This window comes from Triticum urartu, unplaced genomic scaffold (assembly GCF_056163025.1).
Source record: "Triticum urartu cultivar PI428250 unplaced genomic scaffold, HENAU_Tu73 scaffold820, whole genome shotgun sequence".
Taxonomy (NCBI): domain Eukaryota; kingdom Viridiplantae; phylum Streptophyta; class Magnoliopsida; order Poales; family Poaceae; genus Triticum; species Triticum urartu.
The window spans coordinates 14871-29260 of NW_028261012.1; the positions used below are offsets into that span (position 1 = coordinate 14871).

A 14390-nucleotide genomic window follows, 5' to 3' on the forward strand; every position below is an offset into this window, starting at 1 on the left:
TCTCCTTTGGTCTTCACATTTTCCCTTCCATTTTGTAAAGTTAGTAGAAGAGGATAGATCCGGTAAATTGACGAATGTCAATCTTCATTTTTGTAGATTAATACACTGGTAGGGGTCGATCAGGCAAATCCCAAAGCTGACCCCCGAACAGCTGCCGGACTGCTCTACTGATCTTCTCTCTCTTCAGAAAAACGGAACCTTCTCAAAGACTCCCTTTGCACTGAGAACACAATTCAGAACCCTCCTTCTCACAAGAAGGCAAACCTTGTACGTTGATCGAATCTTCTTTCGCATCCAGAAGAGAGGCTGTGGGCTATCCGAGAGAGTGGTTCAGGTGACTACCGGAGTCATTGATTAAGCAGGTCAGATGGGCTTAGTAGGGCTCGAACCTACAATATCACCGTTATGAGCGGTACGTTTCAACCAATTAAACTATAAGCCCAATCGGATCTCTACATGCCGGGAAGAGCGGACAGAAAGAGGAGACCTTTGCTCTATCTCCTTCTTCCTCTTCCCGGGGCCCCGGAGGGGTTCTTTGGCAAGCCCTATTAAAGAAGCTAAGTGACTTTCGTCACTCAAGTAGTGAGTTTGAGAGTGACCGTTAGGGCGACCACTTGTACTTCTAGGCCTTGGCGACCTATATGTTACGCAACACAGCTTCACTCGATTCAGTAAATCAATAGTTCAAACCAGCCCACTAATAGCTTAGATAGTGGCCCTTCCACTTTGGTATAGGTTGACCCTACCTATTGACTCAAGGTTCATAGGAAGGGGGAACCCAGACGTAGTGGGATGTAGGCTTCAGTTGTTTTGGTACTTTTTCACTACGTCTTATTATTTGTTTTGTAACCGGCTTTTCACCGGCAGGTCAGTAGGCCTTTTAGAAGGCGAACAAACGAAAGTTCTCCGCGGGCGCTAGCGCTATCTTGTTCGCTTTTGTCAACTGAAGTCGCGCGTAGCGCCAACTAACTGATAGCTGATAGAGCGCGGAGCCCCCTTCTCTAAGCGAGCAGAGCCATTTCTTTCTACTGTCGTCAAAAGAAAAAGAAAAGTACTAAAGGCGAAGGGCATTCTGTTGTACAGCTACTTTGGTATAGTTACAAGGTAACCGGTAGGTGACTGTTGAATCGACAGTAGTTACGAAAGGGGGAAATAGCTCAGTTGGTTAGAGTGCTGGTCTGTCACGCCAGAAGTCGCGGGTTCGAACCCCGTTTTCCCCGCCCGATCTTCCTCTTCCTGCCCGACTCATTTTGAAAACACTGGAAGCTGCTGATCCCAGCGTAGCATTCAAGACAATTGTTCCTTCTTCGGTCTCCCTCCACCCCCTTCGTTTGTTGTGGGTCTCACCGCAGGCACTTACTTAATGAATGAGTGAAGATCTTCCTTCCCCCCTTGTGTCTTACCAAGGACTGAGTTCCCACTTGTGGCGAAAAAAAAAGTATACCATCCCACCCGGCCCGGGGGGTTAAGGTTCCTCTCGGAGACTGCCAGTCTACAAGAAGCTGGCAGAGCTTTAGCCATTGGACCACATCCATCCATCCTCCTACCTAAAGACGCCTTTTCTTGTTCGTTCTTCGAATTACGCTAGTGGAGACTAATTCCTTCCGGCTAATGAAGATACTACCCCAGTCTTCCCATTCATTCCCAGTGGATCCTTCTTATCCCTTTTCATTGAACGAACCAAGTTCACCTATACGAGAGTGAGGAATAGAAATCCTACAATCAACTTCCACTTTTGATGTCCCGTTTGACGATTCTGCTGCGTCTTTAGAAAAAAAAAAAGGAGAAGGACAGGGGTCGCTAGTCAGAAAAGCTATAACTATCAATTCGAATTCTGAATGAATCAAATCTCCCCAAGTAGGATTCGAACCTACGACCAGTCAGTTAACAGCCGACCGCTCTACCACTGAGCTACTGAGGAAGAACGGACTTAAGGAAGCTGACTCTCGTTCTTTGGCCCAACCAACCGCAGACCGAAAATCCTAAAAGTGCGTCACTTTTTCTCTTTCACATACACCGGAGAAAGGGTGACGATAGCAATCCCCTTTGCCTCCCCGGCCGGGGCAGGACAAGGGGGGCGGCGGTCAACCATCAACTCTCGATATGCATATTGATCAATCGATCTCCGCGTCCTGCCAGTTCGCTAAGTAGACTCACTCTACCGAGGGGCAACTAAGGTTGGTTCCTGCCAATTCCCTTGCTGATCAGCCTTGGAATTGGCAAGTATGAGAGAGGACTCTCTCTGTCTCTCCGAGTTTCAACTACTAAGTGAAGTTAAGTAGCACTTCAGCTATTCTAAATGTGAATAGATTCCGATCAAGCAAGCAGGAGAAGGTGGTCCTTTCATCTCTCTGTCTGCTCCATGCTCTATAATAAAGGATCATGAGCAGGTTTAATGCTAGAAAAAACGAGATCTGCCTAATCATTTCGGTAGATGAAGTAGTGGGAGGTCACGAAGGAAGTAAGGGGGCATGTTAAGTTGATAATTTCGAACATTGTAGCATCCTTTTGACGGTTGGGCTTTGAGTTGAGAACTTTTAAGAACTCTTAATATGAAAATACACATTCTAAAATGACGCATCGAGCGAGACCATTCTGTTTCATTGTGAATGAAAGACGTTTTCGACCAACAACATCTACTCATATCCAGCTTCGTGTCATTTTTGAACACTGCGATCAGCAAGCAGCAAGCGGGGGAGAGTCAAGTCAAGTACAACACAGGACTGACGGGGTGGGGCGCGCCAAAGCAACCCGGGACCCCGGAGGGGTCACTACAAAAGCGCTGGCGCCTTCTTTTGAAGGTGAAAAACTACGCTAGCTAAGAAAAAGAAAAGGGCTGCGCTAATGGCAAGGAGCAAGAAAAGGGCAGCTAGCTCGAAATCCGATAAATCGAATACCTCCTGGCTTCAGTTATGAGAGAGAACTCCAAGGCAGGATAAAGACTGAGTTGGATTCAGCCGCGTGGGGAATGAAACAACATTCATGGAATGAGTTGAGGCAAAACCTCCAGCTCTTTTTGAGAGTCAGGGGCTTTAAAAGCGCTTTAAAAAGGGCTGTCTGCATTACTGGATTCACTATATCAAATTGTAGTAAAAACAAGGGGCCACGTAGACTATTCTGAGGTGGTATGCTAAATCCATGATCAACTGATGTAGCTAGTGTGACTAAAGCAGCAGCTATTGGCTTAACTGGTTCTAAACTCTCCCACCCGATAAAGGAATTGAAAGACTACCCCGGGCCACGTAGACTATTCCCTTCCGCGGACATTCTTTTCTAGAAGGAAAGTAGCAAAGCCGAACGCAAATACACATGCAAATTGCGTCGACTACCTCATCACTGTCCAAAATGGGGGATACCGCTATTCATACATGGATGGACGAGGGACTCCGCTGACAACATCAGTAGATGACTTTTCTCGCGGAATGCTATTAACGTTGGAAAAAAACACAGCTCTCAAACTCACCCTCCGGGTGATAGGTAGAAGCATTAGTACCTAACGGAGCGGTATCTAACCAAAAAGGGAGGTGATGTTCTTTTTAGAAACAGGATGGAGCATGGCTTCCTTTCTTCTTAGATACATTTCATTCATTCCATTTCTCTATAGTTTACACCAGAACATCTTGCTAATCCTGACAGATCTCGAAAAGGGTGGGGGCACTAGAACCAAATCTACATACACATCGAAACTTCCTATCTCAGCCAAGCTAGCACCTTCATCCCACCAATGCATTGTACGACTCTCCACCCCCTTTTCCTCCCTCATGAAATCCGAATTTCCCGCAATGAAATTCGATTTCGTTCATGTCGGCGGTTGGCAAAACGGCCCTGAGATCCGGGACTGGTAAAACATGGGTGCCCAATTTGCTTTTCCGTGCTCCGCCTTAGTGCCCTTATGAAGGCGGCGGGGAGTCCTTAGCCTTTGAACCAAACTCTAGGGAACGCTCAATTGCCTGACGTCTCAACTGCAATGGTGAACTCAGTGACATACACTGAAATGGATTGCATCTATTGTTCCAAACAAGGCTGATATTAGCATAAAAGCCCTTCCATGCAATTTCTTGCTTCGCTCTACAGACGAAAGTGCCGGATAGTCAATGGTAACCAGAAGATCTATGGTTTTCGAGAGAAGGTAATTGGAAAAACGATTCATTCCTTTGCTTTCTTTCAGATATCTATTCAATAAGATGATCTGACCTTACCTGAAAACTAGATTCATGAAGAAGCCCAAAAAGTGCCGGGCTTAGTGCAGCCCAGTTCCTAGCCAGTGTGGGGTTCTGCCATGGATATTCGGTCCACTCCAGAATTCCATTCATTTTTCAAACGTAACTCGATTGACTCAATTCACAAACGGCAAGGAAGTCAAAAGTGACGCTTACAGGTCGTACGACAATTGCTTCTCTTCCGGGACTACATACATCTTTTCTTTAACAACTACCATACAAGCTATTCGCTTAATACATGCTAGTAGGTAGGCTGGTGGTGGAGTATTTATTTGCGTATTTTTTTGGTCTGTCTGTATTTCGGTTTTGGGATGGTGCGAATCCATCTATCCACCATTCTTTTATCTTTCAGTAGTGTCAACCTCAGTTCTGGTTCTTTATCTTGGAATACTCTCCGTTGTCCTGGAAGCAATGCTTGAAAGAAAGCGTAAGGAAGCGTCAAATCAGTATGATGTATTGGCAAAGCCAGTAAGAAGGGAATCGAAAGTAGATAGGGACTCCCACTGTAGATGTGGTTTTATACCTTGATGAATTGGTACCTTATAGCATAGCGAATTTACTTTTCTTTCAAAAGGATATATCAACCTGTAGTGAAACCGGGCCACCGAGCTTGCTTTTACCGCTCTTACAGCTCTCTCTCTTCTTTTTTATGGGTAGTTTGGCCAGAAAGAGAAAGAGGAATGTACCCATTTCTATTTATCCATTCTCATAGAAAGTACCAAAAATGTTTTTGAATGTATGGAGCAGGCGTATGAGTTGATATCTTCAAGAGTCAAATCCTTTTCTTGCCCACCCAGCCATAAAAGAAAAAAATCGTTACGAGCGGTCTTAAACCCTCACCTCAATCTCAAAAATGGAATTGAAAAGCTCCAATTTAAATAATGGTACCGGGGAAATACCCAGGGAAGAATCATTCTTTGAATCATCCAGATCTATCAGCGAATTCAATAAAAAACGGACTGATCCTCGGAATACACCATCATCTTTCGAAGTGCGCAGTCAATATTATGTTATATTCAAAGAAACAAGTCAAAGAGTAAAGGCTTCGCCCTTCAATACCACACTTCCAATCGAAATTCCTACGAGATTGACGTTCGAAGAAAAAGACATGGTTTGATAGAAACTTTAAGTGGGTATCAAATAAACTGGAATGAATGGTATCAATTTCTTCTTTTCTATACTGAATCTGCTTCGGTATCTCTTTCTTCCTTCCCTTCTGTAAACCAAGCAGTGACTAGCCTCTGGCACTCACTTTCCAAAGCACCAATTGACTTGCTTTCAGAACAACCCTGATCAGTTATACCTGAAATACCACCCGTACGTAGTACGCCATTCCCAACGCGGAGCGCCTTTATTTTCGTATTGAACTCCGCTAGGAAGAAAAAGTTAGACCGTAGCCTTGTCGAACAACCTCGTTTCTCGCTTTTGTCGATTGACTCGTGGGACTCTACTGAATTCCAGCATGGGTGTGGTAGATTACTGACGTGAAGCCGGACCTCTATGAGTGCTCTACATGGCCGGATCAAAGCTCCAAATCGTAATGTCGCGGCATACATAATCAGAAAATAGGATTCGTGAGAGCGTTTTCTTTAGCTGTTCCTTAAGAAAGCTATCGACTTAACCGCTTGTGTTAAACATATAGATTGTCCTATTCTCTCTTTTTTTTCTCAAATGACCTATTTCACATAACCGATGTTGATTACAGATTTTGCCTTGCGTCACATTATCGTGGTGATCAATTCCTTTCGTGGATCGATTGAAATAACCGATTTTGGTGTATTAATTCAAGATAGGTAATTTTCCTCAAGGTCATAAAGATCGGTCATCTAGCGTGGACTTCTGACTCTAAGTGGAAAGTCTTTCTCATCTACCTCTTCCATCCAAAACCGTTTTTCCGCATTTTTTTCTGCCAAGTTACTTAAATCTATATCGGAGCTATAGGATCGGTAGACCCGTAAGCGAAGATGGTTCGCTCCCACATAAAGAGACGGATATTCGATGTGTTTAGCATAGTGACACTTTTTTTGGTGCCGAAACAGCCCCAATCCCTTTGGTCATTTCGCTTTTCGTGCCGGCCTGTATTCGGAGTTTCTTGGATTTGCGGTGCCTGAATGCCTTTCTCCTTCTTTTTGGTGACGTCGGATGCCCGCCTTTGGCGCTCAGAAGTGGATTCTCCTTCAAAGAGGGCTTTTCCCCTAAGAAAGGGACATGGTTGTACTGGATTTCTAGTCCTATAGTGGAAGAGCAGATAGGATCACACCTACACGTAAGTTCGTTCGTTGGGTTAGTGGCCACCCGCACTCCAACCTATCTATATGGCAACAAAGCGAATGACAAGGCCAAAGTAGCTGACTCTTATCGCTAACTTGACTCGGTCTAAGGGCGAGCTTGAATACAACTCACAGAACGACTCCTCCAGGGGCCTTCAGGCACTCAAACAGATAGTGAGACAGACACCATCTATAGAACTTGAATGACAATACACCCATATATTCTAGCTAACAATCAGAAACTGTATCCAAATGGAGGGGACACTCTTCCTTCAGAAAGATGCCTTCGAAAGAAAAGCTCTTCCCCTCAACGACACAGCACATTTTCTCAATGTTCCACGTTTCTCACCATATCCTCATAGGGCTGAAGCACAAGAAAGAGGATTACTTGGTTACCTTGCTTCCCTCGCCTAGGACAGTAGAAGGATCTGTGGCCGAAGGCGCCACAAACGAAGCGGGTCGCCTCTTTTCTGCAGATCTCCGCAAGATGACCCTTCTCCCCGCAACGATAGCACATAACGTTTTTCCCATGCTTGCGCGGTGAGGAGGACGAGGCCTTGAGAAGCTTTTCCACCATTTTTCCCCTTTGGCATTTGGATCCATGTTTTCTTTAACGATCTCCGTGATAGTAAAGGTTTTTTTGGTAGCCTTTGCTTTTGACGGCGATGAAAGAAAGAGAACCCCTCCTATCTTTTGATCGTGGTCAAAATCCTATCCAAGTCCCCTTTTTTCAGATCTTTCTCCTGGTTTTGATCATCACCGTTCACACTACTTGTTACGGAGATCCCGACCAATGCACAATCCAGATTTTTTTAGCTTTTTTTCTCCCATCCCATCTTGGACGGGCCCAGAAGCTTTTCTCATGTTTGAATGGAGGTCTTCCGCAAATGAATTTCCATATAGGAATTCTATAATGTGCCTGCAGATATTGATTGAAAGCTTGTTTCAATTGAACGAGGATGTGAACGAGAAGGCAACAAAAGGGAGCTTGGAGCAAGAGGAGTCATTTAGTAGTTCACGAAAAAAGGCATAGTAGAGAAAGTCTGAGGAGCAGGAAAATTTGGTCACGTAGATCTTCTATTTCGCCGGAATTCGTTGATTGCTCCGTACTCATTTACAATGGAAAAACTCCTGTTCGTTGTAAGATCACTGAAGGAAAGGTTGGTCATAAATTTGGAGAGTTTGCTTTTACACGGAGACGAAGACCCTATCGAACAAATAGAGGAAAGGGGAAAAAGTAAAGTCTAAGCGACATATGGATCAATAAGGAAATCCAATTTCGGTAATCCGAATCCCATATAGGTCTTTTCTTCATACTCGACCAGCCCTAGGTTGGGGATAATGAATTTTTCGAATCTTGTTGGGAGATGCTTCGCTCCGAGTCCGACTGGGACGGAATGGGGGACCCAGGCCCTTCAATGCCTCCCTCCGGATCCACTAACTCGGAAGAGCTATTCAAAGCTTTTCTGGCTGACTGTGAGGACGCCTCTGCATCCCGGGAGCAGACCGCTCCCCCGGAAGCTGTGGTCAGTCAAGAGCGGCATCCGAATCCCGCTCCAATGCCTGGAGTGGCAGCGGAAGCTGAACAGAACCCTCCTTCTTTTGATTGGGAGGGACGACCTAAATCCTGTGGTCAGTTCGGACAGGGGCATTACAAACGAGCTATGCTCTATGATTTCGCTTTGTTTACACGGGTGAGTGACCTACACCTTCCAATCTATGGTTTCACCCGCGAGGTAGAACTTTCTCTAAAGCTTCTTCGCTCCGTAATACACTTGCGCCTTCCTTTATAACCATGCACTCCCACTACTTCTTTAGGACATGGCTGACTTGCTTATCACAAGTCGTCTCCCGAAAAGGCAAATATCGAGACTGAGATGCTGCTTGGAGTCTTCATTCTCTAGGGCAGAGCTCACTACCACTCATTATCGGAGGGAGACGTAATAATACTGAGCTATTCTTCGATTTCCTTGCTTGCGAGATCAAAAACTGGGTATCGAACAAAGAAATCTGCTCACGGTACCTCTTACCTCAAAAATTCTATTGGATCTGGGATCAGAAGAATTCCAATTTGAATGTGCTCATATCCAACTACCCGAAGGGACGATATCAGGAAAAGCAAAAGGTGCATGGGCGGTTTCAAGTTGTTTTGGTTGCGCAGCTTTCGATCACTGTGTCAGCCGAGCTCTAACGCTTCTATAAAGTGAGAAATCATGGTACCTTCACGTCTACCTTTCCCAAGGGCTAGTTCAATTCCAGAGAAATGCAAGCAATCGTACGGGACTCCCGCCGCCTGCTAGGCTCACTATACCAAGTTAAGTTCCTCCAAAGTATTTTCATCATCGGTATCAGCAGAGTCACAAGATAAGGGATAAAGATAGTAGCCCATAGCTCCTTTATCAATTTCCTTCTGAAACTTATCAGGGTCTAACAATGTTGGAGAAGTAGTATTGCTGCTGTCAGAAAGAATAATGGTTTCTTGCCCATTGTGACAAATACTCATTGTTCTGGCCTTCCAATCTAAATTGATTGGACTGTGACGATATAGCCAATCATAACCCAGTATAACATCATTGCTTTCCAATTTCAGTAGCTTGAAGGTGTCTTGAAATGTGTGCCCTTTAATAAGTAGTATCTGCAGTGTAAGCTCCAGTAGTTAATTGACCTCCTCCAGCCACTTTGACAGTAAACAAATGTTTCTGACTCTCATATCAGTGAAGCCCACACCACCATAATCTTTAGGGGTGCATAGGTGTTCCCATCTGACCATGTGAAATTGATTCTTCTTACTCCCAGTAGAAGTGATTTATTATTGTATCAACTTTTTCTGTATTTTGACAGGCAAAGTGTAGCAACCCAGAAGGTACATAGGGACATTTGATAAACATGCATTGATCAATATATCTCTTCCTCCATAAGAGAAATGTTTGCATTGCCAAGAGTCCAACTTCTTTTCTACCTTTTAATGAAAAAAAATCATTAGAAGAGATCTTGTCTTTGCTGATTGGTAATCCCAGATATTATATTTTATTGGAAATTTGCCTATCTCACAGTTATATCAGCTACCCTCTGCTCCTCCTCTACACTCAACCCTACTGTGAAAATATCACTCTTCAAGTAATTGACTTTCATGCCAGACATTTCCTCTAAACAGTAGAGAAGGAATTAGAATCCAGTAATAGACTCCATGTCATTATGCAAAAAAAAGCAAAGTATCAGAAGCATATTGCAAATGACTAATCCCCCCTGGTATCAGATGTGGTACCAAACCTCTAATCACACCTGCTTCCTTAGCTCTATCCAGAATTGCAGATAGTGCATCACCTACTAGGTGAAAAAGCAAAGGAGAAAGAGGATCTCCTTGCCTCAAACCTCTGAAAGTAGAGAAATATTCTCGCCAATCTCCATTCATATTCACACACACTTTGCCTCCTTCCACTGCTTGTCTAATCCAATCTATCCACCTGTCAGGGAAGTTTTTCCTATGCATTACCTCTGCCAAGAAAGGCCACTGAACTCTATCATAAGCTTTTCAAAGTCCAACTGAAGCAAAATTCCTTCAGAGTGAGAGGTTTTCAACTCATGCAAAACTTCATGAAGAATTACACATCCATCCAAAATGTACCTCCAGGAATAAATCCAGTCTGAAGAGAGCTGATTACTTGTCGAGCCAGAGGAGTAAATCTAAGTGTCAGAGCTTTGGTAATAGCTTTAAACATAACATTTAGAACACATATGGGTCTATACTGTAGGATACTATTAGCATCCTTAATCTTTGGCAGTAGAGAAATGACACCATAGTTTAGTCTGGACAAGTTTCAACCTGCCATGATACAGCTCCTGAAGCATTTATATTAGTATATCTCTCAACTGGGGCCAAAAAGCTCTAAAAAGCTAACAGAGAAGCCATCTGGACCTGGAGCAGTATTTGGTTTCATGCTTTTCACCACCTTGTCTATCTCTTCACTCATGAAGTTAATACAAGTGAGGACTGATTTCTGTCATTCATATAATTCAGAAGAGGAGGCCGGTTGAGTGCTTTCCGCGTAAGACTATTGAGTTTCCAGCTGATTGCCCATATTTTCCAGGATAGGATTTGTCCACTTGATTGAATTCATGTCATTGAAGCAATGAACTTGCTAGCCAGCGTGCCAAAAAGGTTGCTGACTTTGGGTACACAGAGTAGTGGCGAGAAAAGGGCTTGCGCCTCAGCCGTTTCGCTTGATTCGGACCTTGTGGTTGTAGTCACAGGGTACAAAGATAACCCCACAACCATTTGTTGTATTCTTTAAGTCAATCGCTCGTAGTATGTGCTAGAATGAGATGAGATCCAGCTCAAAGGTGAAGACCTCATTCTTTGAACCCTCCCGGGCAGTTCCTGTTCTAGCTTCTCTATCTCTAGCAAGTGATACGAACAACACAACATCTTCTCCGGTCGTAGGTCGGTAGGGCTTGCCCTGGCTAAGAAATGGAATAAAAAATTCCCGGTTTCTTGACTGTTTCTGAGATTATTTACCTTTATTTACATGAAGATGCACGGTCTCTTACACTTTTCCTAGCTTAAGTTGGCGGATTGGTAAACAAACGGCTCTGCAGCTCCGTTCGCTTCGGCACCACTCCCTTGCTTCTTATCGAGGTCGGTGCCAACAAACAAGTCCCATTCGAGCAATGGAATCTACATAAGAATGTAATCACTGTTAAGTATTCCACTCACTGATGCCCAGGAAAAATGGGCCTCTGAAGAAAGCAAAGACGTGGCCCAGACCGAAAAAGGAACTTGATCACCCGGAGAAGATTTCTTTTCTTTGCTGATTCCTCTCAATGAAATTTGCCATGTTGCACTAAGTTACTTACGGATGTATGCATGCAGTCCGGGAACACTTTGGGGTGAACACCCATCCGAACAAGTAGGGTCAATAGTTCAGCATTTAGGCCGTAACATTTAGCAAAAAACGAATCTGAAACCCAACAAGTGCTCTCCGAACCAAGCTAGATAGTCTCCTATCACTAGGCTCACCAACCAACCTGGACTTTGATTCTTTCTTATTATTCTAACCGGATATAAAAACCATAAGGATTGTTTCCAGCCGAGAGTTCCCATATGACATAAGCGCTCTTGGGTGGGGTGGGCCCTCATTCGCCAGGTCTTTGAGTGCCCGTCGTACCACGTGGTTGGTACACTAGGCTGATAGATACTTTACTTTAAGGATCTGGCACCTTCGCTAGACGGAGAGTAAGCGACTTCTATTAGCACCGGACCGTCGAGTCGAATTTCTCGTGTCATGTGCAACGTCCATCAATGGTGGTTCATTAATGTCCATAGATTTAGACTCCTTCCCCCTTCCCTTATACGCAAAAGATCGAGAGGGGCCCGAACCCAAACCGAGAACGTAAACAGAATTCGACTCACTCTCGTATGGCTCGCCCTCGAGCCCTGGGCGAGTCGGCCGGGTCTTTCCCTCTTGTTCTGTTTCCGCCACGATAAAGACGCACGGAAGAACTATGGTATGCCAGGCGCGTGGAGGATCCGTTGAGAGTGTCCCTTGTCTCGGTAGGGAACAGTACCTATTGTCTTGAAAAAAAAAGGTCAGTGCTACGGTCCCCTATTGTTTGATCCAATATTGACCGGTGCGGATCACGTTCTACTACCTCCGGTCCGTGGTTCGACCTCCCGTAGTGGTCCTTGCTTTTCTTTTTGAAAGCTCCGCAGGGCCAATTTTGCGTACTTGCTCAGCGTGCCCCCCTTTCGTCGAGTGCCCCGCCCGGTTCACAGGGCTGTTGGCCTACCAAGCAAGCACTTGCCCGCTGCTCCTGCCGCCTGCCAAGTGGGCTCCGCGCTCGTTATCCTGACTGTTCTCTCTGCTGGGCCCTTTCCTATTGCTCTAACCATAAGCTATGGCAATTCCAGCTCGCACCCACTCTGGCCCGCCCAGCGGGGCCTGAGTGAGCTCAGTGGTCAGCCCCTGACGTTAGGGGTCTTTCGCTTTTGCCAGATCTATAGAGATATTACGAGTCCTCCGTCCCAGATTCCCTCGCCGCGGCCATCTGGTTCACCGGTACTACCAAAAAGTCTCATGCTTACGTTACTGTGACTGATATATAAGTATGATCTCGGACTACGAAGACCCAGTCGTGCTTCTGGTTTCCATTCTCATCATCATATTGAAGGAAACTCCTCGTGCTCTGCCATAAGAACTTGGAGTCCGTATCATGGTGAAGGTAAGGTAACGCTGTGATTCTTGCTCAAAAAACTGACCGAACACGTTCGAGTTATTGGCTCGTCCGACCCGGCAGCATTCATGAGTCGCTCGTTCAACTGTCCCTCGGAGACACGGTCGAGAAGTGCCATGCATGGTCGCCCCCCCCGTCCTTTCTTTCTCTCGGTCCCACCAGGGTGGGCCCCTCTGGGGTAATAAAGAAATGGATAAAAAAAGGGGACTTCTGCTACGGGCTATGCCACCCATTACTTATGAGGGAAGTCGCATCCGTCCCATCGCAAGCACCTACAATGTCATGATCACATTGGTTTACCCTTTTTTGGTAGTTCAACGGACGGTCGCCCCTCCAACAAGAAAAGGTAGAAATATGGAAACTTCTCTGCCATTTAGATCGGAGAATTTATAGAGGAAATCGGGTTTTAAATTTCCAGAAACCACACGATTATATAGCCAAAGGGAATACGCCGCGCCTAAAATCATCCCAAGCGCAGCTAATGTGGCTACTAAGCTATTTCTTTGGAAAGCTCCTACTAAGATTAGAAATTCCCCGATAAAGCTGCTAGTGCCGGGTAAACTCATATTGGCTAAAGTGAAAAAGAAGAAAATGGTAGAGAAATTCGGCATGGTGCTCACTAAACCTCCATAATATCTAACAAGTCGAGTCTTATGTCGGTCATATAGAACACAACACATAGAAAAAGGGCTGAAGAAACCAGTCCATGACTTAACATAAGTAAAATGCTACCTCCAATTCCCTGTATGTTCGATAGAGCCTAATATTCCCCCAGAGTACGCCGCTTACCCCCCGAACCGTACAAGATAGTTACCACCTATCATACGGCTTTCTAACTCCACTTCTTTTTTCTGGTCGTTCCGCTCTGTCGGATCGATGGTAGTCTCAGAGATCTGGTAACCTCCGACATTTTTGACAACACGCTTCCTGCTTCCGTTTTGAGTTGCGCATCTTTCTCCCCGGGGCATACTATAGTATCACATCGTAGACCCCCACCCCAACTCTATCTTCCTTATCAGTGAACCGGAACATAGTGCATAGGTACTCTTCGATGCTGCGAGGACGAGACGAGGTGACATACTACGATCACGCACTGAAGTTCTGCCCTTCGGCTCGGCATATGGAACCTCTCAGCTGCTCCCTCGGGATAGGTAGGCCCACCCCCCCTTTCCGAGAGGCGGCCGGGCTGTGTTTCCCCTGCGGCCACCCAATGGCGGCAGAAAACGAAAAAGGGTGGGCTCCGCGCGGTTCGCGTTTTATTGTAAAAAGAGAGCTTTTCATTCTCTTATAGAAGCCCGCGCCCACGCGGGTAAAGCCCAGCGAAGCTGCAGGGAGCACTGAGCAATGGGGGGATGAGGGCGACTCCGCCCACGGGTTGGACCACACCACAGGCAAAAGTCCTTCCACGGCAAGAGAAGGGTGACCGGAACAAGAAAAGGGAGCTAGTCGTTGGAGGGAAGACAAGGCTCGTTCCGTGCGACTCCACAGAAGAGTACGCGCGCTAGAAAAGGCAGCCAGCTTAAAAACGCTAGCTAGCTACTTTTGTAGCCTTATTTAGTTTGGTTGCCTACGCTTGCTCTCCGGCGCGCTACGGCAACACCCCCTGCTTGCTTCTTTCTGTTCGACGCGGAGCTCGCAGCCTCCCCACCCTTGCTTAGCGTTCCACTTG

At 45.6% G+C, this 14390-nt stretch overlaps 1 non-coding gene across 1 annotated transcript; it reads left to right on the top strand.

Annotated features, from left to right (window-relative positions):
* Positions 1 to 1146: 1146 nt before the first annotated feature.
* Positions 1147 to 1220, top strand: TRNAD-GUC (transfer RNA aspartic acid (anticodon GUC)). Its single transcript has one exon. It is a non-coding gene; the product is annotated as a tRNA-Asp (tRNA).
* The last annotated feature ends 13170 nt before the right edge of the window (positions 1221 to 14390 follow it).